The sequence below is a fragment of the Ziziphus jujuba genome, chromosome 2 (assembly GCF_031755915.1).
Source record: "Ziziphus jujuba cultivar Dongzao chromosome 2, ASM3175591v1".
Taxonomy (NCBI): domain Eukaryota; kingdom Viridiplantae; phylum Streptophyta; class Magnoliopsida; order Rosales; family Rhamnaceae; genus Ziziphus; species Ziziphus jujuba.
Genome location: NC_083380.1, coordinates 19,809,531 through 19,828,968, shown reverse-complemented (window position 1 = coordinate 19,828,968; position 19,438 = coordinate 19,809,531). Strand labels below are relative to the sequence as shown.

The window sequence follows — 19,438 nt, the reverse complement described above, 5'->3', positions numbered from 1 at the left end:
GGGAACTCGCTCGGTGGGCCGGTGCATCGATGCCGCCGCCCAGTTCGCGCCGCACGCATGCGGACCTACTGCGCTGTTTCTTTTCCTTATATCCATTATTTAGCATCACCATGTCGGGTGCGATCATGCCAGAACTAATGCACCGGATCCTATCAGAACTCCGAAGTGAAGCGTGCTTGGGCGAGAGTAGTACAAGGATGGGTGACCTTCTGGGAAGTCCTCGTGTTGCAGCCCCTTTTTATTATTTTTTTTCCTCTCTTTCCCCGTGCCTTTCACCCTCAGAGTTTCCCTTTTCTCCCTTCCCGACCGAGGGAACTCGCTTGGTGGGCCGGTGCATCGATGCCGCTGCCAGGATCGCGCCGAACCCATGCGAACCTACAACGCTGCTTCTTTAGCATCCCCATTTGGGCGCGATTATAACAGCACTAATGCATTGGATTCCATCAGAACTTCGAAGTTAAACGTCCTTGGGCGAGAGTTGTGGTAGGATGATTGACCTCCTGCGAAGTCCTCGTGTTCCGCCCTTTTTTTTTTTCCTCTCTTTCCCCGCGCCTTTCACCCTCGGAGTTTCCCTTTTCTCCCGGCCCGACAGAGGGAACTCGCTCGGTGGGCCGGTGCATCGATGCCGCCGCCCGGATCACGCCGAACGCATGTGGACCTGTTGCGCTGCGTCTTTTCCTTATATCCATTCTTTAGCATCACCATGTTGGGTGCGATCATACCAGCACTAATGCACCGGATCCCATCAGAACTCCGAAGTTAAGCGTGCTTGGGCGAGAGTAGTACTAGGATGGGTGACCTCCTCTGAAGTCCTCCTGTTGCACCCTTTTTTTTTTTCCTCTCTTTCATCGCGCCTTTCACCCTCGGAGTTTCCCTTTTCTCCCGGCCCGGCCGAGGGAACTCGCTCGGTGGGCCGGTACATCGATGCCGCTGCCCGGATCGCGCCGAACGCATGCGGAGCTGCTGCGCTGCTTCTTTTCCTTATATCCATTCTTTAGCATCACCATGTCGGGTGCGATCATACCAGCACTAATGCACCGGATCCCATCAGAACTTCGAAGTTAAGAGTGCTTGGGCGAGAGTAGTACTAGGATGCGTGACCTCCTGGGAAGTCCTCGTGTTGCACCAGTTTTTTTTATCCTCTCTTTCCCCGTGCCTTTCACCCTCGGAGTTTCCCTTTTCTCCCGGCCCGACCGAGGGAACTCGCTCGGTGGGCCGGTGCATCGATGCCGCTGCCCGGATCACGCCGAACGCATGCGGACCTGCTGCGCCGCTTCTTTTCCTTATATCCAGTCTTTAGCATCACCATGTCGGGTGCGATCATACCAGCACTAATGCACCGGATCCCATCAGAACTTCGAAGTTAAGCGTGCTTGGGCGAGAGTAGTACTAGGATAGGTGACCTCCTGGGAAGTCCTCCTGTTGCACCCTTTTTTTTTTCCTCTCTTTCATCGCGCCTTTCACCCTCGGAGTTTCCCTTTTCTCCCGGCCCGGCCGAGGGAACTCGCTCGGTGGGCCGGTACATCGATGCCGCTGCCCGGATCGCGCCGAACGCATGCGGAGCTGCTGCGCTGCTTCTTTTCCTTATATCCATTCTTTAGCATCACCATGTCGGGTGCGATCATACCAGCACTAATGCACCGGATCCCATCAGAACTTCGAAGTTAAGAGTGCTTGGGCGAGAGTAGTACTAGGATGGGTGACCTCCTGGGAAGTCCTCGTGTTGCACCAGTTTTTTTTATCCTCTCTTTCCCCGTGCCTTTCACCCTCGGAGTTTCCCTTTTCTCCCGGCCCGACCGAGGGAACTCGCTCGGTGGGCCGGTGCATCGATGCCGCTGCCCGGATCACGCCGAACGCATGCGGACCTGCTGCGCCGCTTCTTTTCCTTATATCCAGTCTTTAGCATCACCATGTCGGGTGCGATCATACCAGCACTAATGCACCGGATCCCATCAGAACTTCGAAGTTAAGCGTGCTTGGGCGAGAGTAGTACTAGGATAGGTGACCTCCTGGGAAGTCCTCCTGTTGCACCCTTTTTTTTTTCCTCTCTTTCATCGCGCCTTTCACCCTCGGAGTTTCCCTTTTCTCCCGGCCCGGCCGAGGGAACTCGCTCGGTGGGCCGGTACATCGATGCCGCTGCCCGGATCGCGCCGAACGCATGCGGAGCTGCTGCGCTGCTTCTTTTCCTTATATCCATTCTTTAGCATCACCATGTCGGGTGCGATCATACCAGCACTAATGCACCGGATCCCATCAGAACTTCGAAGTTAAGAGTGCTTGGGCGAGAGTAGTACTAGGATGGGTGACCTCCTGGGAAGTCCTTGTGTTGCACCCCTTTTTTTTTTTCCTCTCTTTCCCCGCGCCTTTCACCCTCTGAGTTTCCCTTTTCTCCCGGCCTGACCGAGGGAACTCGCTCGGTGGGCCGGTGCATCGATGCCGCTGCCCGGATCACGCTGAACGCATGCGGACCTGCTGCGCCGCTTCTTTTCCTTATATCCATTCTTTAGCATCACCATGTCGGGTGCGATCATACCAGCACTAATGCACCGGATCCCATCAGGCGAGAGTAGTACTAGGATAGGTGACCTCCTGGGAAGTCCTCCTGTTGCACCCTTTTTTTTTTTCCTCTCTTTCATCGCGCCTTTCACCCTCGGAGTTTCCCTTTTCTCCCGGCCCGGCCGAGGGAACTCGCTCGGTGGGCCGGTACATCGATGCCGCTGCCCGGATCGCGCCGAACGCATGCGGAGCTGCTGCGCTGCTTCTTTTCCTTATATCCATTCTTTAGCATCACCATGTCGGGTGCGATCATACCAGCACTAATGCACCGGATCCCATCAGAACTCCGAAGTTAAGCCTGCTTGGGCGAGAGTACTACTAGGATGGGTGACCTCCTGGGAAGTCCTCGTGTTGCACCCCTTTTTTTTTTTCCTCTCTTTCCCCGTGCCTTTCACCCTCGGAGTTTCCCTTTTCTCCCGGCCCGACCGAGGGAACTCGCTCGGTGGGCCGGTGCATCGATGCCGCCGCCCAGTTCGCGCCGCACGCATGCGGACCTACTGCGCTGCTTCTTTTCCTTATATCCATTATTTAGCATCACCATGTCGGGTGCGATCATGCCAGAACTAATGCACCGGATCCTATCAGAACTCCGAAGTGAAGCGTGCTTGGGCGAGAGTAGTACAAGGATGGGTGACCTTCTGGGAAGTCCTCGTGTTGCAGCCCCTTTTTATTATTTTTTTTCCTCTCTTTCCCCGTGCCTTTCACCCTCAGAGTTTCCCTTTTCTCCCTTCCCGACCGAGGGAACTCGCTTGGTGGGCCGGTGCATCGATGCCGCTGCCAGGATCGCGCCGAACCCATGCGAACCTACAACGCTGCTTCTTTTCCTTATATCCATTCTTTAGCATCCCCATTTGGGCGCGATTATAACAGCACTAATGCATTGGATTCCATCAGAACTTCGAAGTTAAACGTCCTTGGGCGAGAGTTGTGGTAGGATGATTGACCTCCTGCGAAGTCCTCGTGTTCTGCCCTTTTTTTTTTTCCTCCCTTTCCCCGCGCCTTTCACCCTCGGAGTTTCCCTTTTCTCCCGGCCCGACAGAGGGAACTCGCTCGGTGGGCCGGTGCATCGATGCCGCCGCCCGGATCACGCCGAACGCATGTGGACCTGTTGCGCTGCGTCTTTTCCTTATATCCATTCTTTAGCATCACCATGTTGGGTGCGATCATACCAGCACTAATGCACCGGATCCCATCAGAACTCCGAAGTTAAGCGTGCTTGGGCGAGAGTAGTACTAGGATGGGTGACCTCCTGTGAAGTCCTCCTGTTGCACCCTTTTTTTTTTCCTCTCTTTCATCGCGCCTTTCACCCTCGGAGTTTCCCTTTTCTCCCGGCCAGGCCGAGGGAACTCGCTCGGTGGGCCGGTACATCGATGCCGCTGCCCGGATCGCGCCGAACGCATGCGGAGCTGCTGCGCTGCTTCTTTTCCTTATATCCATTCTTTAGCATCACCATGTCGGGTGCGATCATACCAGCACTAATGCACCGGATCCCATCAGAACTTCGAAGTTAAGAGTGCTTGGGCGAGAGTAGTACTAGGATGGGTGACCTCCTGGGAAGTCCTCGTGTTGCACCAGTTTTTTTTATCCTCTCTTTCCCCGTGCCTTTCACCCTCGGAGTTTCCCTTTTCTCCCGGCCCGACCGAGGGAACTCGCTCGGTGGGCCGGTGCATCGATGCCGCTGCCCGGATCGCGCCGAACGCATGCGGAGCTGCTGCGCTGCTTCTTTTCCTTATATCCATTCTTTAGCATCACCATGTCGGGTGCGATCATACCAGCACTAATGCACCGGATCCCATCAGAACTTCGAAGTTAAGAGTGCTTGGGCGAGAGTAGTACTAGGATGGGTGACCTCCTGGGAAGTCCTCGTGTTGCACCAGTTTTTTTTATCCTCTCTTTCCCCGTGCCTTTCACCCTCGGAGTTTCCCTTTTCTCCCGGCCCGACCGAGGGAACTCGCTCGGTGGGCCGGTGCATCGATGCCGCTGCCCGGATCACGCCGAACGCATGCGGACCTGCTGCGCCGCTTCTTTTCCTTATATCCAGTCTTTAGCATCACCATGTCGGGTGCGATCATACCAGCACTAATGCACCGGATCCCATCAGAACTTCGAAGTTAAGCGTGCTTGGGCGAGAGTAGTACTAGGATAGGTGACCTCCTGGGAAGTCCTCCTGTTGCACCCTTTTTTTTTTCCTCTCTTTCATCGCGCCTTTCACCCTCGGAGTTTCCCTTTTCTCCCGGCCCGGCCGAGGGAACTCGCTCGGTGGGCCGGTACATCGATGCCGCTGCCCGGATCGCGCCGAACGCATGCGGAGCTGCTGCGCTGCTTCTTTTCCTTATATCCATTCTTTAGCATCACCATGTCGGGTGCGATCATACCAGCACTAATGCACCGGATCCCATCAGAACTTCGAAGTTAAGCGTGCTTGGGCGAGAGTAGTACTAGGATGGGTGACCTCCTGTGAAGTCCTCCTGTTGCACCCTTTTTTTTTTTCCTCTCTTTCATCGCGCCTTTCACCCTCGGAGTTTCCCTTTTCTCCCGGCCCGGCCGAGGGAACTCGCTCGGTGGGCCGGTACATCGATGCCGCTGCCCGGATCGCGCCGAACGCATGCGGAGCTGCTGCGCTGCTTCTTTTCCTTATATCCATTCTTTAGCATCACCATGTCGGGTGCGATCATACCAGCACTAATGCACCGGATCCCATCAGAACTTCGAAGTTAAGAGTGCTTGGGCGAGAGTAGTACTAGGATGGGTGACCTCCTGGGAAGTCCTCGTGTTGCACCAGTTTTTTTTATCCTCTCTTTCCCCGTGCCTTTCACCCTCGGAGTTTCCCTTTTCTCCCGGCCCGACCGAGGGAACTTGCTCGTTGGACCGGTGCATCGATGCCGCTGCCCGGATCGTACCGAACGCATGCGGACCTGCTGCGCTGCTTCTTTTCCTTATATCCATTCTTTAGCATCACCATGTCGGGTGTGATCATACCAGCACTAATGCACCGGATCCCATCAGAACTTCGAAGTTAAGCGTGCTTGGGCGAGAGTAATACTAGGATAGGTGACCTCCTGGGAAGTCCTCGTGTTGCACCCCTTTTTTTTTTCCTCTCTTTCCCCGCCCCTTTCACCCTCGGAGTTTCCCTTTTCTCCCGGCCCGACCGAGGGAACTTGCTCGTTGGGCCGGTGCATCGATGTCGCTGCCCGGATCGTACCGAACGCATGCGGACCTGCTGCGCTGCTTCTTTTCCTTATATCCATTCTTTAGCATCACCATGTCGGGTGTGATCATACCAGCACTAATGCACCGGATCCCATCAGAACTTCGAAGTTAAGCTTGCTTCGCCGGGAGTAGTACTAGGATGGGCGACCTCCTGGGAAGTCCTCGTGTTGCACACCTTTTTTTTTTCCTCTCTTTCCCCGCGCCTTTCACCCTCGGAGTTTCCCTTTTCTCTCGGTCCGACCGAGGGAACTCGCTCGGTGGGCCGGTGCATCAATGCCGCTGCCCGGATCGCGCCTAACTTATGCGGAGCTGCTGCGCTGCTTCTTTTCCTTATATCCATTCTTTAGCATCACCATGTCGGGTGCGATCATACCAGCACTAATGCACCGGATCCCATCAGAACTCCGAAGCTAAGCGTGCTTGGGCGAGAGTAGTACTAGAATGGGTGACCTTGTGGGAAGTCCTCGTGTTACACCCTTTTTTTTTCTCTCTTTCCCCGCGCCTTTCACCCTCGGAGTTTCCCTTTTCTCCCGGCCCGACCGAGGGAACTCGCTCGGTGGGCCGGTGCATCGATGCCGCTGCCCGGATCGCGCCGAATGCATGCGGACCTGCTGCGCTGCTTCTTTTCCTTATATCCATTCTTTAGCATCACCATGTCGGGTGCGATCATACCAGAACTAATGCACAGGATCCCATCAGAACTCTGAAGTTAAGCGTGCTTGGGCGAGAGTAGTACTAGGATAGGTGACCTCCTGGGAAGTCCTCGTGTTGCACCCCTTTTTTTTTTTCCTCTCTTTCCCCGCGCCTTTCACCCTCGGACTTTACCTTTTCTCCCGGCCCGACCGAGGGAACTCGCTCGGTGGGCCGGTGCATCGATGCCGCTGCCCGGATCACGCCGAACGCATGCGGACCTGCTGCGCCGCTTCTTTTCCTTATATCCATTCTTTAGCATCACCATGTCGGGTGCGATCATACCAGCACTAATGCACCGGATCCCATCAGAACTTCGAAGTTAAGAGTGCTTGGGCGAGAGTAGTACTAGGATGGGTGACCTCCTGGGAAGTCCTCGTGTTGCACCCCTTTTTTTTTTTCCTCTCTTTCCCCGTGCCTTTCACCCTCGGAGTTTCCCTTTTCTCCCGGCCCAACCGAGGGAACTCGCTCGGTGGGCCGGTGCATCGATGCCGCCGCCCGGATCGCGCCGAACGCATGCGGACCTGCTTCGCTGCTTCTTTTCCTTATATCCATTATTTAGCATCACCATGTCGGGTGCGATCATGCCAAAACTAATGCATCGGATCCCATCAGAACTCCGAAGTTAAGCGTGCTTGGGCAAGAGTAGTACTAGGATGGGTGACCACCTGGGAAGTCCTCGTGTTGCACCCCTTTTTTTTTCCTCTCTTTCCCCGCGCCTTTCACCCTCAGAGTTTCCCTTTTCTCTCAGCCCGACCGAGGGAACTCGCTCGGTGGGCCGGTGCATCGATGCCGCTGCCCGTATCGCGTCGAACGAATGCGGACCTGCTGCGCTGCTTCTTTTCCTTATATCCATTCTTTAGCATCACCATGTCCGTTGCGATCATACCAGCACTAATGCACCGGATCCCATCAGAACTCTGAAGCTAAGCGTGCTTGGGCAAGAGTAGTACTAGGATGGGTGACCTCCTGGGAAGTCCTCGTGTTGCACCCCTTTTTTTTTCCTCTCTTCCGCCGCGCCTTTCACCCTCAGAGTTTCCCTTTTCTCTCAGCCCGACCGAGGGAACTCGCTCGTTGGCCGTTGCATCGATGCCGCTGCCCGGATCGCGCCGAACGCATGCGGACCTGCTGCGCTGCTTCTTTTCCCTATATCCATTTTTTAGCATCACCATGTCGGGTGCGATCATACCAGCACTAATGCACTGGATCCCATCATAACTACGAAGTTAAGCGTGCTTGGCCGAGAGTAGTACTAGGATGGGTGACCTCCTGTGAAGTTCTCGTGTTGCACCCCTTTTTTTTTTTCCTCTCTTTCCCCACGCCTTTTACCCTCGGAGTTTCCCTTTTCTCCCGGCCCGACCGAGGGAACTCGCTCGGTGGGCCGGTGCATCGATGCCGCAGCCCGGATCGCGCCGAACGCATGCAGACCTGCTGCGCTGCTTGTTTTCCTTATATCCATTATTTAGCATCACCATGCCGGGTGCGATCATACCAGCAATAATGCACCGGATCCCATCAGAACTCCGAAGTTAAGCGTGCTTGGGCGAGAGTAGTACTAGGATAGGTGACCTCCTGGGAAGTCCTCCTGTTGCACCCTTTTTTTTTTCCTCTCTTTCCCCGCGCCTTTCACCCTCGGAGTTTCCCTTTTCTCCCGGCCCGACCGAGGGAACTCGCTCGGTGGGCCGGTGCATCGATGCCGCCGCCCAGATCGCGCCGCACGCATGCGGACCTACTGCGCTACTTCTTTTCCTTATATCCATTATTTAGCATCACCATGTCGGGTGCGATCATGCAAGAACTAATGCACCGGATCCCATCAGAACTCCGAAGTTAAGCGTGCTTGGGCGAGAGTAGTACAAGGATGGGTGACCTCCTGGGAAGTCCTCGGGTTGCACCCCTTTTTTTTTTCCTCTCTTTCCCCGCGCCTTTCACCCTCGGAGTTTCCCTTTTCTCCCGGCCCGACCGAGGGAACTCGCTCAGTGGGCCGGTGCATCGATGCCGCCGCCCAGATCGCGCCGCACGCATGCGGACCTACTGCGCTACTTCTTTTCCTTATATCCATTATTTAGCATCACCATGTCGGGTGCGATCATGCAAGAACTAATGCACCGGATCCCATCAGAACTCCGAAGTGAAGCGTTCTTGGGCGAGAGTAGTACAAGGATGGGTGACCTCCTGGGAAGTCCTCGGGTTGCACCCCTTTTTTTTTTTTCCTCTCCTCCCCCACGCCTTTCACCCTCGGAGTTTCCCTTTTCTCCCGGCCCGACCGAGGGAACTCGCTCGGTGGGCCGGTGCATCGATGCCGCCGCCCAGATCGCGCCGCACGCATGCGGACCTACTGCGTTACTTCTTTTCCTTATATCCATTATTTAGCATCACCATGTCGGGTGCGATCATGCAAGAACTAATGCACCGGATCCCATCCGAACTCCGAAGTGAAGCGTGCTTGGGCGAGAGTAGTACAAGGATGGGTGACCTCCTGGGAAGTCCTCGGGTTGCACCCCTTTTTTTTTTCCTCTCTTTCCCCACGCCTTTCACCCTCAGAGTTTCCCTTTTCTCCCGACCCGACCGAGGGAACTCGCTCGGTGGGCCGGTGCATCGATGCCGCTGCCCGGATCACGCCGAACGCATGCGGACCTGCTGCGCCGCTTCTTTTCCTTATATCCATTCTTTAGCATCACCATGTCGGGTGCGATCATACCAGCACTAATGCACCGGATCCCATCAGAACTTCGAAGTTAAGCGTGCTTGGGCGAGAGTAGTACTAGGATAGGTGACCTCCTGTGAAGTCCTCGTGTTGCACCCCTTTTTTTTTTTCCTCTCTTTCCCCGTGCCTTTCACCCTCGGAGTTTCTCTTTTCTCCCGGCCCGACCGAGGGAACTCGCTCGGTGGGCCGGTGCATCGATGCCGCAGCCCGGATCGCGCCGAACGCATGCGGACCTGCTGCGCTGCTTCTTTTCCTTATATCCATTCTTTAGCATCACCATGTCCGGTGCGATCATACCAGCACTAATGCATCGGATCCCATCAGAACTACGAAGTTAAGCGTGCTTGGCCGAGAGTAGTACTAGGATGGGTGAACTCCTGTTGCACCCTTTTTTTTTTTCCTCTCTTTCATCGCGCCTTTCACCCTCGGAGTTTCCCTTTTCTCCCGGCCCGGCCGAGGGAACTCGCTCGGTGGGCCGGTTCATCGATGCCGCTGCCCGGATCGCGCCGAACGCATGCGGAGCTGCTGCGCTGCTTCTTTTCCTTATATCCATTCTTTAGCATCACCATGTTGGGTGCGATTATACCAGCTCTAATGCACCGGATCCCATCAGAACTCCGAAGTTAAGCCTGCTTGGGCGAGAGTACTACTAGGATGGGTGACCTCCTGGGAAGTCCTCGTGTTGCACCCCTTTTTTTTTTCCTCTCTTTCCCCGTGCCTTTCACCCTCGGAGTTTCCCTTTTCTCCCGGCCCGACCAATGGAACTCGCTCGGTGGGCCGGTGCATCGATGCCGCCGCCCAGATCGCGCCGCACGCATGCGGACCTACTGCGCTGCTTCTTTTCCTTATATCCATTATTTAGCATCACCATGTCGGGTGCGATCATGCAAGAACTAATGCACCGGATCCCATCAGAACTCCGAAGTGAAGCGTGCTTGGGCGAGAGTAGTACAAGGATGGGTGACCTCCTGGGAAGTTCTCGGGTTGCACCCCTTTTTTTTTTTCCTCTCTTTCTCCGCGCCTTTCACCCTCGGAGTTTCCCTTTTCTCCCGGCCCGACCGAGGGAACTCGCTCGGTGGGCCGGTGCATCGATGCCGCTGCCCGGATCACGCCGAACGCATGCGGACCTGCTGCGCCGCTTCTTTTCCTTATATCCATTCTTTAGCATCACCATGTCGGGTGCGATCATACCAGCACTAATGCACCGGATCCCATCAGAACTTCGAAGTTAAGCGTGCTTGGGCGAGAGTAGTACTAGGATAGGTGACCTCCTGTGAAGTCCTCGTGTTGCACCCCTTTTTTTTTTCCTCTCTTTCCCCGTGCCTTTCACCCTCGGAGTTTCTCTTTTCTCCCGGCCCGACCGAGGGAACTCGCTCGGTGGGCCGGTGCATCGATGCCGCAGCCCGGATCGCGCCGAACGCATGCGGACCTGCTGCGCTGCTTCTTTTCCTTATATCCATTCTTTAGCATCACCATGTCCGGTGCGATCATACCAGCACTAATGCATCGGATCCCATCAGAACTACGAAGTTAAGCGTGCTTGGCCGAGAGTAGTACTAGGATGGGTGAACTCCTGTTGCACCCTTTTTTTTTTCCTCTCTTTCATCGCGCCTTTCACCCTCGGAGTTTCCCTTTTCTCCCGGCCCGGCCGAGGGAACTCGCTCGGTGGGCCGGTTCATCGATGCCGCTGCCCGGATCGCGCCGAACGCATGCGGAGCTGCTGCGCTGCTTCTTTTCCTTATATCCATTCTTTAGCATCACCATGTCGGGTGCGATCATACCAGCACTAATGCACCGGATCCCATCAGAACTTCGAAGTTAAGAGTGCTTGGGCGAGAGTAGTACTAGGATGGGTGAACTCCTGTTGCACCCTTTTTTTTTTTCCTCTCTTTCATCGCGCCTTTCACCCTCGGAGTTTCCCTTTTCTCCCGGCCCGGCCGAGGGAACTCGCTCGGTGGGCCGGTTCATCGATGCCGCTGCCCGGATCGCGCCGAACGCATGCGGAGCTGCTGCGCTGCTTCTTTTCCTTATATCCATTCTTTAGCATCACCATGTCGGGTGCGATCATACCAGCACTAATGCACCGGATCCCATCAGAACTCCGAAGTTAAGCGTGCTTGGGCGAGAGTAGTACTAGGATAGGTGACCTCCTGGAAAGTCCTCGTGTTGCACCGCTTTTTTTTTCCTCTCTTTCCCCGCGCCTTTCACCCTCAGAGTTTCCCTTTTCTCCCGGCCCGACCGAGGGAACTCGCTCGGTGGGCCGGTGCATCGATGCCGCTGCCCGGATCGCGCCGAACGCATGCGGACCTGCTGCGCTGCTTCTTTTCCTTATATCCATTCTTTAGCATCACCATGTCCGGTGCGATCATACCAGCACTAATGCGCCGGATCCCATCAGAACTCCGAAGCTAAGCGTGCTTGGGCGAGAGTAGTGCTAGGATGGGTGACCTCCTGGGAAGTCCTCGTGTTGCACCCTTTTTTTTTTTTTCCTCTCTTTCCCCGCGCCTTTCACCCTCGGAGTTTCCCTTTTCTCCCGGCCCGACCGAGGGAACTCGCTCGGTGGGCCTGTGCATCAATGCTGCTGCCCGGATCGCGCCGAACGCATGCAGACCTACTGCGCTGCTTCTTTTCCTTATATCCATTCTTTAGCATCACCATGTCGGGTGCGATCATACCAGCACTAATGCACCGGATCCCATCAGAACTCCGAAGTTAGGCCTGCTTGGGCAAGAGTACTACTAGGATGGGTGACCTCCTGGGAAGTCCTCGGGTTGCACCCCTTTTTTTTTTTCCTCTCTTTCCCCGCGCCTTTCACCCTCGGAGTTTCCCTTTTCTCCCGGCCCGACCGAGGGAACTCGCTCGGTGGGCCGGTGCATCAATGCCGCTGCCCGGATCACGCCGAACGCATGCGGAGCTGCTGCGCTGCTTCTTTTCCTTATATCCATTCTTTAGCATCACCATGTTGGGTGCGATCATACCAGCACTAATGCACCGGATCCCATCAGAACTCCGAAGTTAAGCGTGCTTGGGCGAGAGTAGTACTAGGATGGGTGACCTCCTGTGAAGTCCTCCTGTTGCACCCTTTTTTTTTTCCTCTCTTTCATCGCGCCTTTCACCCTCGGAGTTTCCCTTTTCTCCCGGCCCGGCCGAGGGAACTCGCTCGGTGGGCCGGTACATCGATGCCGCTGCCCGGATCGCGCCGAACGCATGCGGAGCTGCTGCGCTGCTTCTTTTCCTTATATCCATTCTTTAGCATCACCATGTCGGGTGCGATCATACCAGCACTAATGCACCGGATCCCATCAGAACTTCGAAGTTAAGAGTGCTTGGGCGAGAGTAGTACTAGGATGGGTGACCTCCTGGGAAGTCCTCGTGTTGCACCAGTTTTTTTTATCCTCTCTTTCCCCGTGCCTTTCACCCTCGGAGTTTCCCTTTTCTCCCGGCCCGACCGAGGGAACTTGCTCGTTGGACCGGTGCATCGATGCCGCTGCCCGGATCGTACCGAACGCATGCGGACCTGCTGCGCTGCTTCTTTTCCTTATATCCATTCTTTAGCATCACCATGTCGGGTGCGATCATACCAGCACTAATGCACCGGATCCCATCAGAACTTCGAAGTTAAGAGTGCTTGGGCGAGAGTAGTACTAGGATGGGTGACCTCCTGGGAAGTCCTCGTGTTGCACCAGTTTTTTTTATCCTCTCTTTCCCCGTGCCTTTCACCCTCGGAGTTTCCCTTTTCTCCCGGCTCGACCGAGGGAACTTGCTCGTTGGACCGGTGCATCGATGCCGCTGCCCGGATCGTACCGAACGCATGCGGACCTGCTGCGCTGCTTCTTTTCCTTATATCCATTCTTTAGCATCACCATGTCGGGTGTGATCATACCAGCACTAATGCACCGGATCCCATCAGAACTTCGAAGTTAAGCGTGCTTGGGCGAGAGTAATACTAGGATAGGTGACCTCCTGGGAAGTCCTCGTGTTGCACCCCTTTTTTTTTTCCTCTCTTTCCCCGCCCCTTTCACCCTCGGAGTTTCCCTTTTCTCCCGGCCCGACCGAGGGAACTTGCTCGTTGGGCCGGTGCATCGATGTCGCTGCCCGGATCGTACCGAACGCATGCGGACCTGCTGCGCTGCTTCTTTTCCTTATATCCATTCTTTAGCATCACCATGTCGGGTGTGATCATACCAGCACTAATGCACCGGATCCCATCAGAACTTCGAAGTTAAGCTTGCTTCGCCGGGAGTAGTACTAGGATGGGCGACCTCCTGGGAAGTCCTCGTGTTGCACACCTTTTTTTTTTCCTCTCTTTCCCCGCGCCTTTCACCCTCGGAGTTTCCCTTTTCTCTCGGCCCGACCGAGGGAACTCGCTCGGTGGGCCGGTGCATCAATGCCGCTGCCCGGATCGCGCCTAACTTATGCGGAGCTGCTGCGCTGCTTCTTTTCCTTATATCCATTCTTTAGCATCACCATGTCGGGTGCGATCATACCAGCACTAATGCACCGGATCCCATCAGAACTCCGAAGCTAAGCGTGCTTGGGCGAGAGTAGTACTAGAATGGGTGACCTTGTGGGAAGTCCTCGTGTTACACCCTTTTTTTTTCTCTCTTTCCCTGCGCCTTTCACCCTCGGAGTTTCCCTTTTCTCCCGGCCCGACCGAGGGAACTCGCTCGGTGGGCCGGTGCATCGATGCCGCTGCCCGGATCGCGCCGAATGCATGCGGACCTGCTGCGCTGCTTCTTTTCCTTATATCCATTCTTTAGCATCACCATGTCGGGTGCGATCATACCAGAACTAATGCACAGGATCCCATCAGAACTTCGAAGTTAAGAGTGCTTGGGCGAGAGTAGTACTAGGATGGGTGACCTCCTGGGAAGTCCTCGTGTTGCACCCCTTTTTTTTTTTCCTCTCTTTCCCCGTGCCTTTCACCCTCGGAGTTTCCCTTTTCTCCCGGCCCGACCGAGGGAACTCGCTCGGTGGGCCGGTGCATCGATGCCGCCGCCCGGATCGCGCCGAACGCATGCGGACCTGCTTCGCTGCTTCTTTTCCTTATATCCATTATTTAGCATCACCATGTCGGGTGCGATCATGCCAAAACTAATGCATCGGATCCCATCAGAACTCCGAAGTTAAGCGTGCTTGGGCGAGAGTAGTACAAGGATGGGTGACCTCCTGGGAAGTCCTAGGGTTGCACCCCTCTTTTTTTTCCTCACTTTCCCCGCGCCTTTCACCCTCGGAGTTTCCCTTTTCTCCCGGCCGGACCGAGGGAACTCGCTCCGTGGGCCGGTGCATCAATGCCGCTGCCCGGATCGCGTCGAACGCATGCGGACCTGCTGCGCTGCTTCTTTTCCTTATATCCATTCTTTAGCATCACCATGTCCGGTGCGATCATACCAGCACTAATGCACCGGATCCCATCAGAACTCTGAAGCTAAGCGTGCTTGGGCAAGAGTAGTACTAGGATGGGTGACCACCTGGGAAGTCCTCGTGTTGCACCCCTTTTTTTTTCCTCTCTTTCCCCGCGCCTTTCACCCTCAGAGTTTCCCTTTTCTCTCAGCCCGACCGAGGGAACTCGCTCGGTGGGCCGGTGCATCGATGCCGCTGCCCGAATCGCGTCGAACGAATGCGGACCTGCTGCGCTGCTTCTTTTCCTTATATCCATTCTTTAGCATCACCATGTCCGTTGCGATCATACCAGCACTAATGCACCGGATCGCGCCGAACGCATGCGGACCTGCTGCGCTGCTTCTTTTCCCTATATCCATTTTTTAGCATCACCATGTCGGGTGCGATCATACTAGCACTAATGCACTGGATCCCATCAGAACTACGAAGTTAAGCGTGCTTGGCCGAGAGTAGTACTAGGATGGGTGACCTCCTGTGAAGTTCTCGTGTTGCACCCCTTTTTTTTTTTCCTCTCTTTCCCCACGCCTTTTACCCTCGGAGTTTCCCTTTTCTCCCGGCCCGACCGAGGGAACTCGCTCGGTGGGCCGGTGCATCGATGCCGCAGCCCGGATCGCGCCGAACGCATGCAGACCTGCTGCGCTGCTTGTTTTCCTTATATCCATTATTTAGCATCACCATGCCGGGTGCGATCATACCAGCAATAATGCACCGGATCCCATCAGAACTCCGAAGTTAAGCGTGCTTGGGCGAGAGTAGTACAAGGATGGGTGACCTCCTGGGAAGTCCTCGGGTTGCACCCCTTTTTTTTTTCCTCTCTTTCCCCGCGCCTTTCACCCTCGGAGTTTCCCTTTTCTCCCGGCCCGACCGAGGGAACTCGCTCGGTGGGCCGGTGCATCGATGCCGCCGCCCAGATCGCGCCGCACGCATGCGGACCTACTGCGCTACTTCTTTTCCTTATATCCATTATTTAGCATCACCATGTCGGGTGCGATCATGCAAGAACTAATGCACCGGATCCCATCAGAACTCCGAAGTGAAGCGTGCTTGGGCGAGAGTAGTACAAGGATGGGTGACCTCCTGGGAAGTCCTCGGGTTGCACCCCTTTTTTTTTTCCTCTCTTTCCCCACGCCTTTCACCCTCAGAGTTTCCCTTTTCTCCCGGCCCGACCGAGGGAACTCGCTCGGTGGGCCGGTGCATCGATGCCGCTGCCCGGATCGCGCCGAACGCATGCGGACCTGCTGCGCTGCTTCTTTTCCTTATATCCATTCTTTAGCATCACCATGTCCGGTGCGATCATACCAGCACTAATGCGTCGGATCCCATCAGAACTCCGAAGCTAAGCGTGCTTGGGCGAGAGTAGTACTATGATGGGTGACCTCCTGGGAAGTCCTCGTGTTGCACCCCTTTTTTTTTTTTCCTCTCCTCCCCCACGCCTTTCACCCTCGGAGTTTCCCTTTTCTCCCGGCCCGACCGAGGGAACTCGCTCGGTGGGCCGGTGCATCGATGCCGCCGCCCAGATCGCGCCGCACGCATGCGGACCTACTGCGTTACTTCTTTTCCTTATATCCATTATTTAGCATCACCATGTCGGGTGCGATCATGCAAGAACTAATGCACCGGATCCCATCCGAACTCCGAAGTGAAGCGTGCTTGGGCGAGAGTAGTACAAGGATGGGTGACCTCCTGGGAAGTCCTCGGGTTGCACCCCTTTTTTTTTTCCTCTCTTTCCCCACGCCTTTCACCCTCAGAGTTTCCCTTTTCTCCCGACCCGACCGAGGGAACTCGCTCGGTGGGCCGGTGCATCGATGCCGCTGCCCGGATCGCGCCGAACGCATGCGGAGCTGCTGCGCTGCTTCTTTTCCTTATATCCATTCTTTAGCATCACCATGTCGGGTGCGATTATACCAGCTCTAATGCACCGGATCCCATCAGAACTCCGAAGTTAAGCCTGCTTGGGCGAGAGTACTACTAGGATGGGTGACCTCCTGGGAAGTCCTCGTGTTGCACCCCTTTTTTTTTTCCTCTCTTTCCCCGTGCCTTTCACCCTCGGAGTTTCCCTTTTCTCCCGGCCCGACCAATGGAACTCGCTCGGTGGGCCGGTGCATCGATGCCGCCGCCCAGATCGCGCCGCACGCATGCGGACCTACTGCGCTGCTTCTTTTCCTTATATCCATTATTTAGCATCACCATGTCGGGTGCGATCATGCAAGAACTAATGCACCGGATCCCATCAGAACTCCGAAGTGAAGCGTGCTTGGGCGAGAGTAGTACAAGGATGGGTGACCTCCTGGGAAGTTCTCGGGTTGCACCCCTTTTTTTTTTTCCTCTCTTTCTCCGCGCCTTTCACCCTCGGAGTTTCCCTTTTCTCCCGGCCCGACCGAGGGAACTCGCTCGGTGGGCCGGTGCATCGATGCCGCTGCCCGGATCACGCCGAACGCATGCGGACCTGCTGCGCCGCTTCTTTTCCTTATATCCATTCTTTAGCATCACCATGTCGGGTGCGATCATACCAGCACTAATGCACCGGATCCCATCAGAACTTCGAAGTTAAGCGTGCTTGGGCGAGAGTAGTACTAGGATAGGTGACCTCCTGTGAAGTCCTCGTGTTGCACCCCTTTTTTTTTTTCCTCTCTTTCCCCGTGCCTTTCACCCTCGGAGTTTCCCTTTTCTCCCGGCCCGGCCGAGGGAACTCGCTCGGTGGGCCGGTTCATCGATGCCGCTGCCCGGATCGCGCCGAACGCATGCGGAGCTGCTGCGCTGCTTCTTTTCCTTATATCCATTCTTTAGCATCACCATGTCGGGTGCGATCATACCAGCACTAATGCACCGGATCCCATCAGAACTTCGAAGTTAAGAGTGCTTGGGCGAGAGTAGTACTAGGATGGGTGAACTCCTGTTGCACCCTTTTTTTTTTTCCTCTCTTTCATCGCGCCTTTCACCCTCGGAGTTTCCCTTTTCTCCCGGCCCGGCCGAGGGAACTCGCTCGGTGGGCCGGTTCATCGATGCCGCTGCCCGGATCGCGCCGAACGCATGCGGAGCTGCTGCGCTGCTTCTTTTCCTTATATCCATTCTTTAGCATCACCATGTCGGGTGCGATCATACCAGCACTAATGCACCGGATCCCATCAGAACTCCGAAGTTAAGCGTGCTTGGGCGAGAGTAGTACTAGGATAGGTGACCTCCTGGAAAGTCCTCGTGTTGCACCGCTTTTTTTTTCCTCTCTTTCCCCGCGCCTTTCACCCTCAGAGTTTCCCTTTTCTCCCGGCCCGACCGAGGGAACTCGCTCGGTGGGCCGGTGCATCGATGCCGCTGCCCGGATCGCGCCGAACGCATGCGGACCTGCTGCGCTGCTTCTTTTCCTTATATCCATTCTTTAGCATCACCATGTCCGGTGCGATCATACCAGCACTAATGCGCCGGATCCCATCAGAACTCCGAAGCTAAGCGTGCTTGGGCGAGAGTAGTGCTAGGATGGGTGACCTCCTGGGAAGTCCTCGTGTTGCACCCTTTTTTTTTTTTTCCTCTCTTTCCCCGCGCCTTTCACCCTCGGAGTTTCCCTTTTCTCCCGGCCCGACCGAGGGAACTCGCTCGGTGGGCCTGTGCATCAATGCTGCTGCCCGGATCGCGCCGAACGCATGCAGACCTACTGCGCTGCTTCTTTTCCTTATATCCATTCTTTAGCATCACCATGTCGGGTGCGATCATACCAGCACTAATGCACCGGATCCCATCAGAACTCCGAAGTTAGGCCTGCTTGGGCAAGAGTACTACTAGGATGGGTGACCTCCTGGGAAGTCCTCGTGTTGCACACCTTTTTTTTTTCCTCTCTTTCCCCGCGCCTTTCACCCTCGGAGTTTCCCTTTTCTCTCGGCCCGACCAAGGGAACTCGCTCGGTGGGCCGGTGCATCGATGCCGCCGCCCGGATCGCGCCGAACGCATGCGGACCTGCTGCGCTGCTTCTTTTCCTTATATCCATTCTTTAGCATCACCATGTCGGGTGCGATCATACCAGCACTAATGCACCGGATCCCATCAGAACTTCGAAGTTAAGCGTGCTTGGGCGAGAGTAGTACTAGGATCGGTGACCTCCTGGGAAGTCCTCGTGTTGCACCCCTTTTTTTTTTTCCTCTCTTTCGCCGCGCCTTTCACCCTCGGAGTTTCCCTTTTCTCCCGGCCCGACCGAGGGAACTCACTCGGTCTGCCGGTGCATCGATGCCGCTGCCCGGATCACGCCGAACCCATGCAGAGCTGTTGCGCTGCTTCTTTTCCTTATATCCATTCTTTAGTATCACCATGTCGGTTGCGATCATACCAGCACTAAATCACCGGATCCCATCAGAACTCCGATGTTAAGCGTGCTTGGGCGAGAGTAGTACTAGGATTGGTGACCTCCTGGGAAGTCCTCGTGTTGCACCCCTTTTTTTTTTTCCTCTCTTTCCCCGTGCCTTTCACCCTCGGAGTTTCCCTTTTGTCCCGGCCCGACCGAGGGAACTCGCTCGGTGGGCCGGTGCATCAATGCCGCTGCCCGGATCACGCCGAACGTATGCGGACCTACTGCGCTGCTTCTTTTCCTTATATCCATTCTTTAGCATCACCATGTCCGGTGCGATCATACCAGCACTAATGCATCGGATCCCATCAGAACTACGAAGTTAAGCGTGCTTGGGCGAGAGTAGTACTAGGATGGGTGACCTCCTGGGAAGTCCTCGTGTTGCACCCTTTTTTCTTTTCCTCTATTTCGCTGCGCCTTTCACCCTCGGAGTTTCCCTTTTCTCCCGGCCCCACCGAGGGAACTCGCTCGGTGTGCCGGTGCATCGATGCCGCTGCCCGGATCGCGCCGAACGCATGCGGAGCTGCTGCGCTGCTTCTTTT

The 19,438-nt window shown here is 55.6% G+C and overlaps 57 non-coding genes and 3 pseudogenes across 57 annotated transcripts; all 60 read left to right on the top strand.

The window, feature by feature from the left end:
* The first annotated feature begins 115 nt into the window (after positions 1 to 115).
* Positions 116 to 234, top strand: LOC132802638 (5S ribosomal RNA). The gene has a single exon (XR_009637765.1). It is a non-coding gene; the product is annotated as a 5S ribosomal RNA (ribosomal RNA).
* A 172-nt stretch (positions 235 to 406) lies between these two features.
* On the top strand, positions 407 to 525 carry LOC132802730 (5S ribosomal RNA; annotated as a pseudogene).
* A 183-nt stretch (positions 526 to 708) lies between these two features.
* On the top strand, positions 709 to 827 carry LOC132802318 (5S ribosomal RNA). Its single transcript, XR_009637442.1, has one exon. It is a non-coding gene; the product is annotated as a 5S ribosomal RNA (ribosomal RNA).
* Positions 828 to 1,010: 183 nt separating this feature from the next.
* Positions 1,011 to 1,129, top strand: LOC132802499 (5S ribosomal RNA). Its single transcript, XR_009637623.1, has one exon. It is a non-coding gene; the product is annotated as a 5S ribosomal RNA (ribosomal RNA).
* Positions 1,130 to 1,312: 183 nt separating this feature from the next.
* On the top strand, positions 1,313 to 1,431 carry LOC132802492 (5S ribosomal RNA). Its single transcript, XR_009637616.1, has one exon. It is a non-coding gene; the product is annotated as a 5S ribosomal RNA (ribosomal RNA).
* A 182-nt stretch (positions 1,432 to 1,613) lies between these two features.
* On the top strand, positions 1,614 to 1,732 carry LOC132802071 (5S ribosomal RNA). Its single transcript, XR_009637192.1, has one exon. It is a non-coding gene; the product is annotated as a 5S ribosomal RNA (ribosomal RNA).
* A 183-nt stretch (positions 1,733 to 1,915) lies between these two features.
* LOC132802491 (5S ribosomal RNA) lies at positions 1,916 to 2,034 on the top strand. Its single transcript, XR_009637615.1, has one exon. It is a non-coding gene; the product is annotated as a 5S ribosomal RNA (ribosomal RNA).
* A 182-nt stretch (positions 2,035 to 2,216) lies between these two features.
* Positions 2,217 to 2,335, top strand: LOC132801773 (5S ribosomal RNA). Its single transcript, XR_009636894.1, has one exon. It is a non-coding gene; the product is annotated as a 5S ribosomal RNA (ribosomal RNA).
* A 462-nt stretch (positions 2,336 to 2,797) lies between these two features.
* LOC132802118 (5S ribosomal RNA) lies at positions 2,798 to 2,916 on the top strand. Its single transcript, XR_009637239.1, has one exon. It is a non-coding gene; the product is annotated as a 5S ribosomal RNA (ribosomal RNA).
* A 184-nt stretch (positions 2,917 to 3,100) lies between these two features.
* On the top strand, positions 3,101 to 3,219 carry LOC132802637 (5S ribosomal RNA). Its single transcript, XR_009637764.1, has one exon. It is a non-coding gene; the product is annotated as a 5S ribosomal RNA (ribosomal RNA).
* A 492-nt stretch (positions 3,220 to 3,711) lies between these two features.
* Positions 3,712 to 3,830, top strand: LOC132802124 (5S ribosomal RNA). Its single transcript, XR_009637246.1, has one exon. It is a non-coding gene; the product is annotated as a 5S ribosomal RNA (ribosomal RNA).
* A 182-nt stretch (positions 3,831 to 4,012) lies between these two features.
* LOC132802070 (5S ribosomal RNA) lies at positions 4,013 to 4,131 on the top strand. The gene has a single exon (XR_009637191.1). It is a non-coding gene; the product is annotated as a 5S ribosomal RNA (ribosomal RNA).
* A 183-nt stretch (positions 4,132 to 4,314) lies between these two features.
* LOC132802069 (5S ribosomal RNA) lies at positions 4,315 to 4,433 on the top strand. Its single transcript, XR_009637190.1, has one exon. It is a non-coding gene; the product is annotated as a 5S ribosomal RNA (ribosomal RNA).
* Positions 4,434 to 4,616: 183 nt separating this feature from the next.
* Positions 4,617 to 4,735, top strand: LOC132802490 (5S ribosomal RNA). The gene has a single exon (XR_009637614.1). It is a non-coding gene; the product is annotated as a 5S ribosomal RNA (ribosomal RNA).
* Positions 4,736 to 4,917: 182 nt separating this feature from the next.
* On the top strand, positions 4,918 to 5,036 carry LOC132802370 (5S ribosomal RNA). The gene has a single exon (XR_009637494.1). It is a non-coding gene; the product is annotated as a 5S ribosomal RNA (ribosomal RNA).
* A 183-nt stretch (positions 5,037 to 5,219) lies between these two features.
* On the top strand, positions 5,220 to 5,338 carry LOC132802068 (5S ribosomal RNA). Its single transcript, XR_009637189.1, has one exon. It is a non-coding gene; the product is annotated as a 5S ribosomal RNA (ribosomal RNA).
* A 183-nt stretch (positions 5,339 to 5,521) lies between these two features.
* On the top strand, positions 5,522 to 5,640 carry LOC132802372 (5S ribosomal RNA). Its single transcript, XR_009637496.1, has one exon. It is a non-coding gene; the product is annotated as a 5S ribosomal RNA (ribosomal RNA).
* Positions 5,641 to 5,823: 183 nt separating this feature from the next.
* LOC132802683 (5S ribosomal RNA) lies at positions 5,824 to 5,942 on the top strand. Its single transcript, XR_009637810.1, has one exon. It is a non-coding gene; the product is annotated as a 5S ribosomal RNA (ribosomal RNA).
* A 183-nt stretch (positions 5,943 to 6,125) lies between these two features.
* LOC132802099 (5S ribosomal RNA) lies at positions 6,126 to 6,244 on the top strand. The gene has a single exon (XR_009637220.1). It is a non-coding gene; the product is annotated as a 5S ribosomal RNA (ribosomal RNA).
* Positions 6,245 to 6,424: 180 nt separating this feature from the next.
* On the top strand, positions 6,425 to 6,543 carry LOC132802511 (5S ribosomal RNA). Its single transcript, XR_009637635.1, has one exon. It is a non-coding gene; the product is annotated as a 5S ribosomal RNA (ribosomal RNA).
* Positions 6,544 to 6,727: 184 nt separating this feature from the next.
* On the top strand, positions 6,728 to 6,846 carry LOC132801509 (5S ribosomal RNA). Its single transcript, XR_009636625.1, has one exon. It is a non-coding gene; the product is annotated as a 5S ribosomal RNA (ribosomal RNA).
* A 184-nt stretch (positions 6,847 to 7,030) lies between these two features.
* LOC132802606 (5S ribosomal RNA) lies at positions 7,031 to 7,149 on the top strand. Its single transcript, XR_009637733.1, has one exon. It is a non-coding gene; the product is annotated as a 5S ribosomal RNA (ribosomal RNA).
* A 182-nt stretch (positions 7,150 to 7,331) lies between these two features.
* LOC132802444 (5S ribosomal RNA) lies at positions 7,332 to 7,450 on the top strand. Its single transcript, XR_009637568.1, has one exon. It is a non-coding gene; the product is annotated as a 5S ribosomal RNA (ribosomal RNA).
* A 181-nt stretch (positions 7,451 to 7,631) lies between these two features.
* On the top strand, positions 7,632 to 7,750 carry LOC132802667 (5S ribosomal RNA). Its single transcript, XR_009637794.1, has one exon. It is a non-coding gene; the product is annotated as a 5S ribosomal RNA (ribosomal RNA).
* A 184-nt stretch (positions 7,751 to 7,934) lies between these two features.
* On the top strand, positions 7,935 to 8,053 carry LOC132802515 (5S ribosomal RNA). The gene has a single exon (XR_009637639.1). It is a non-coding gene; the product is annotated as a 5S ribosomal RNA (ribosomal RNA).
* A 182-nt stretch (positions 8,054 to 8,235) lies between these two features.
* On the top strand, positions 8,236 to 8,354 carry LOC132802614 (5S ribosomal RNA). The gene has a single exon (XR_009637741.1). It is a non-coding gene; the product is annotated as a 5S ribosomal RNA (ribosomal RNA).
* A 183-nt stretch (positions 8,355 to 8,537) lies between these two features.
* On the top strand, positions 8,538 to 8,656 carry LOC132802595 (5S ribosomal RNA). Its single transcript, XR_009637722.1, has one exon. It is a non-coding gene; the product is annotated as a 5S ribosomal RNA (ribosomal RNA).
* A 185-nt stretch (positions 8,657 to 8,841) lies between these two features.
* Positions 8,842 to 8,960, top strand: LOC132802631 (5S ribosomal RNA). The gene has a single exon (XR_009637758.1). It is a non-coding gene; the product is annotated as a 5S ribosomal RNA (ribosomal RNA).
* A 183-nt stretch (positions 8,961 to 9,143) lies between these two features.
* LOC132802140 (5S ribosomal RNA) lies at positions 9,144 to 9,262 on the top strand. Its single transcript, XR_009637264.1, has one exon. It is a non-coding gene; the product is annotated as a 5S ribosomal RNA (ribosomal RNA).
* A 473-nt stretch (positions 9,263 to 9,735) lies between these two features.
* Positions 9,736 to 9,854, top strand: LOC132802452 (5S ribosomal RNA). Its single transcript, XR_009637576.1, has one exon. It is a non-coding gene; the product is annotated as a 5S ribosomal RNA (ribosomal RNA).
* A 183-nt stretch (positions 9,855 to 10,037) lies between these two features.
* On the top strand, positions 10,038 to 10,156 carry LOC132802629 (5S ribosomal RNA). Its single transcript, XR_009637756.1, has one exon. It is a non-coding gene; the product is annotated as a 5S ribosomal RNA (ribosomal RNA).
* A 184-nt stretch (positions 10,157 to 10,340) lies between these two features.
* On the top strand, positions 10,341 to 10,459 carry LOC132802139 (5S ribosomal RNA). Its single transcript, XR_009637263.1, has one exon. It is a non-coding gene; the product is annotated as a 5S ribosomal RNA (ribosomal RNA).
* Positions 10,460 to 10,930: 471 nt separating this feature from the next.
* Positions 10,931 to 11,036, top strand: LOC132802718 (5S ribosomal RNA; annotated as a pseudogene).
* Positions 11,037 to 11,219: 183 nt separating this feature from the next.
* Positions 11,220 to 11,338, top strand: LOC132802289 (5S ribosomal RNA). Its single transcript, XR_009637413.1, has one exon. It is a non-coding gene; the product is annotated as a 5S ribosomal RNA (ribosomal RNA).
* A 182-nt stretch (positions 11,339 to 11,520) lies between these two features.
* LOC132802284 (5S ribosomal RNA) lies at positions 11,521 to 11,639 on the top strand. The gene has a single exon (XR_009637408.1). It is a non-coding gene; the product is annotated as a 5S ribosomal RNA (ribosomal RNA).
* A 185-nt stretch (positions 11,640 to 11,824) lies between these two features.
* On the top strand, positions 11,825 to 11,943 carry LOC132802636 (5S ribosomal RNA). Its single transcript, XR_009637763.1, has one exon. It is a non-coding gene; the product is annotated as a 5S ribosomal RNA (ribosomal RNA).
* Positions 11,944 to 12,127: 184 nt separating this feature from the next.
* On the top strand, positions 12,128 to 12,246 carry LOC132802123 (5S ribosomal RNA). Its single transcript, XR_009637245.1, has one exon. It is a non-coding gene; the product is annotated as a 5S ribosomal RNA (ribosomal RNA).
* Positions 12,247 to 12,428: 182 nt separating this feature from the next.
* Positions 12,429 to 12,547, top strand: LOC132802067 (5S ribosomal RNA). The gene has a single exon (XR_009637188.1). It is a non-coding gene; the product is annotated as a 5S ribosomal RNA (ribosomal RNA).
* Positions 12,548 to 12,730: 183 nt separating this feature from the next.
* Positions 12,731 to 12,849, top strand: LOC132802066 (5S ribosomal RNA). The gene has a single exon (XR_009637187.1). It is a non-coding gene; the product is annotated as a 5S ribosomal RNA (ribosomal RNA).
* A 183-nt stretch (positions 12,850 to 13,032) lies between these two features.
* On the top strand, positions 13,033 to 13,151 carry LOC132802371 (5S ribosomal RNA). The gene has a single exon (XR_009637495.1). It is a non-coding gene; the product is annotated as a 5S ribosomal RNA (ribosomal RNA).
* A 183-nt stretch (positions 13,152 to 13,334) lies between these two features.
* Positions 13,335 to 13,453, top strand: LOC132802682 (5S ribosomal RNA). The gene has a single exon (XR_009637809.1). It is a non-coding gene; the product is annotated as a 5S ribosomal RNA (ribosomal RNA).
* Positions 13,454 to 13,636: 183 nt separating this feature from the next.
* LOC132802098 (5S ribosomal RNA) lies at positions 13,637 to 13,755 on the top strand. Its single transcript, XR_009637219.1, has one exon. It is a non-coding gene; the product is annotated as a 5S ribosomal RNA (ribosomal RNA).
* Positions 13,756 to 13,935: 180 nt separating this feature from the next.
* Positions 13,936 to 14,054, top strand: LOC132802247 (5S ribosomal RNA). The gene has a single exon (XR_009637370.1). It is a non-coding gene; the product is annotated as a 5S ribosomal RNA (ribosomal RNA).
* Positions 14,055 to 14,238: 184 nt separating this feature from the next.
* On the top strand, positions 14,239 to 14,357 carry LOC132802684 (5S ribosomal RNA). Its single transcript, XR_009637811.1, has one exon. It is a non-coding gene; the product is annotated as a 5S ribosomal RNA (ribosomal RNA).
* A 183-nt stretch (positions 14,358 to 14,540) lies between these two features.
* Positions 14,541 to 14,659, top strand: LOC132802268 (5S ribosomal RNA). Its single transcript, XR_009637392.1, has one exon. It is a non-coding gene; the product is annotated as a 5S ribosomal RNA (ribosomal RNA).
* A 285-nt stretch (positions 14,660 to 14,944) lies between these two features.
* Positions 14,945 to 15,063, top strand: LOC132802572 (5S ribosomal RNA). Its single transcript, XR_009637699.1, has one exon. It is a non-coding gene; the product is annotated as a 5S ribosomal RNA (ribosomal RNA).
* A 184-nt stretch (positions 15,064 to 15,247) lies between these two features.
* Positions 15,248 to 15,366, top strand: LOC132802256 (5S ribosomal RNA). Its single transcript, XR_009637379.1, has one exon. It is a non-coding gene; the product is annotated as a 5S ribosomal RNA (ribosomal RNA).
* Positions 15,367 to 15,549: 183 nt separating this feature from the next.
* On the top strand, positions 15,550 to 15,668 carry LOC132802640 (5S ribosomal RNA). The gene has a single exon (XR_009637767.1). It is a non-coding gene; the product is annotated as a 5S ribosomal RNA (ribosomal RNA).
* A 183-nt stretch (positions 15,669 to 15,851) lies between these two features.
* Positions 15,852 to 15,970, top strand: LOC132802207 (5S ribosomal RNA). The gene has a single exon (XR_009637330.1). It is a non-coding gene; the product is annotated as a 5S ribosomal RNA (ribosomal RNA).
* A 185-nt stretch (positions 15,971 to 16,155) lies between these two features.
* Positions 16,156 to 16,274, top strand: LOC132802630 (5S ribosomal RNA). Its single transcript, XR_009637757.1, has one exon. It is a non-coding gene; the product is annotated as a 5S ribosomal RNA (ribosomal RNA).
* Positions 16,275 to 16,457: 183 nt separating this feature from the next.
* LOC132802451 (5S ribosomal RNA) lies at positions 16,458 to 16,576 on the top strand. The gene has a single exon (XR_009637575.1). It is a non-coding gene; the product is annotated as a 5S ribosomal RNA (ribosomal RNA).
* Positions 16,577 to 16,759: 183 nt separating this feature from the next.
* Positions 16,760 to 16,878, top strand: LOC132802628 (5S ribosomal RNA). Its single transcript, XR_009637755.1, has one exon. It is a non-coding gene; the product is annotated as a 5S ribosomal RNA (ribosomal RNA).
* Positions 16,879 to 17,062: 184 nt separating this feature from the next.
* On the top strand, positions 17,063 to 17,181 carry LOC132802138 (5S ribosomal RNA). Its single transcript, XR_009637262.1, has one exon. It is a non-coding gene; the product is annotated as a 5S ribosomal RNA (ribosomal RNA).
* Positions 17,182 to 17,365: 184 nt separating this feature from the next.
* LOC132802717 (5S ribosomal RNA) lies at positions 17,366 to 17,471 on the top strand (annotated as a pseudogene).
* Positions 17,472 to 17,654: 183 nt separating this feature from the next.
* On the top strand, positions 17,655 to 17,773 carry LOC132802288 (5S ribosomal RNA). Its single transcript, XR_009637412.1, has one exon. It is a non-coding gene; the product is annotated as a 5S ribosomal RNA (ribosomal RNA).
* A 182-nt stretch (positions 17,774 to 17,955) lies between these two features.
* LOC132802283 (5S ribosomal RNA) lies at positions 17,956 to 18,074 on the top strand. Its single transcript, XR_009637407.1, has one exon. It is a non-coding gene; the product is annotated as a 5S ribosomal RNA (ribosomal RNA).
* A 185-nt stretch (positions 18,075 to 18,259) lies between these two features.
* Positions 18,260 to 18,378, top strand: LOC132802635 (5S ribosomal RNA). The gene has a single exon (XR_009637762.1). It is a non-coding gene; the product is annotated as a 5S ribosomal RNA (ribosomal RNA).
* Positions 18,379 to 18,561: 183 nt separating this feature from the next.
* LOC132802154 (5S ribosomal RNA) lies at positions 18,562 to 18,680 on the top strand. Its single transcript, XR_009637278.1, has one exon. It is a non-coding gene; the product is annotated as a 5S ribosomal RNA (ribosomal RNA).
* Positions 18,681 to 18,864: 184 nt separating this feature from the next.
* On the top strand, positions 18,865 to 18,983 carry LOC132802422 (5S ribosomal RNA). The gene has a single exon (XR_009637546.1). It is a non-coding gene; the product is annotated as a 5S ribosomal RNA (ribosomal RNA).
* A 184-nt stretch (positions 18,984 to 19,167) lies between these two features.
* On the top strand, positions 19,168 to 19,286 carry LOC132802449 (5S ribosomal RNA). The gene has a single exon (XR_009637573.1). It is a non-coding gene; the product is annotated as a 5S ribosomal RNA (ribosomal RNA).
* The last annotated feature ends 152 nt before the right edge of the window (positions 19,287 to 19,438 follow it).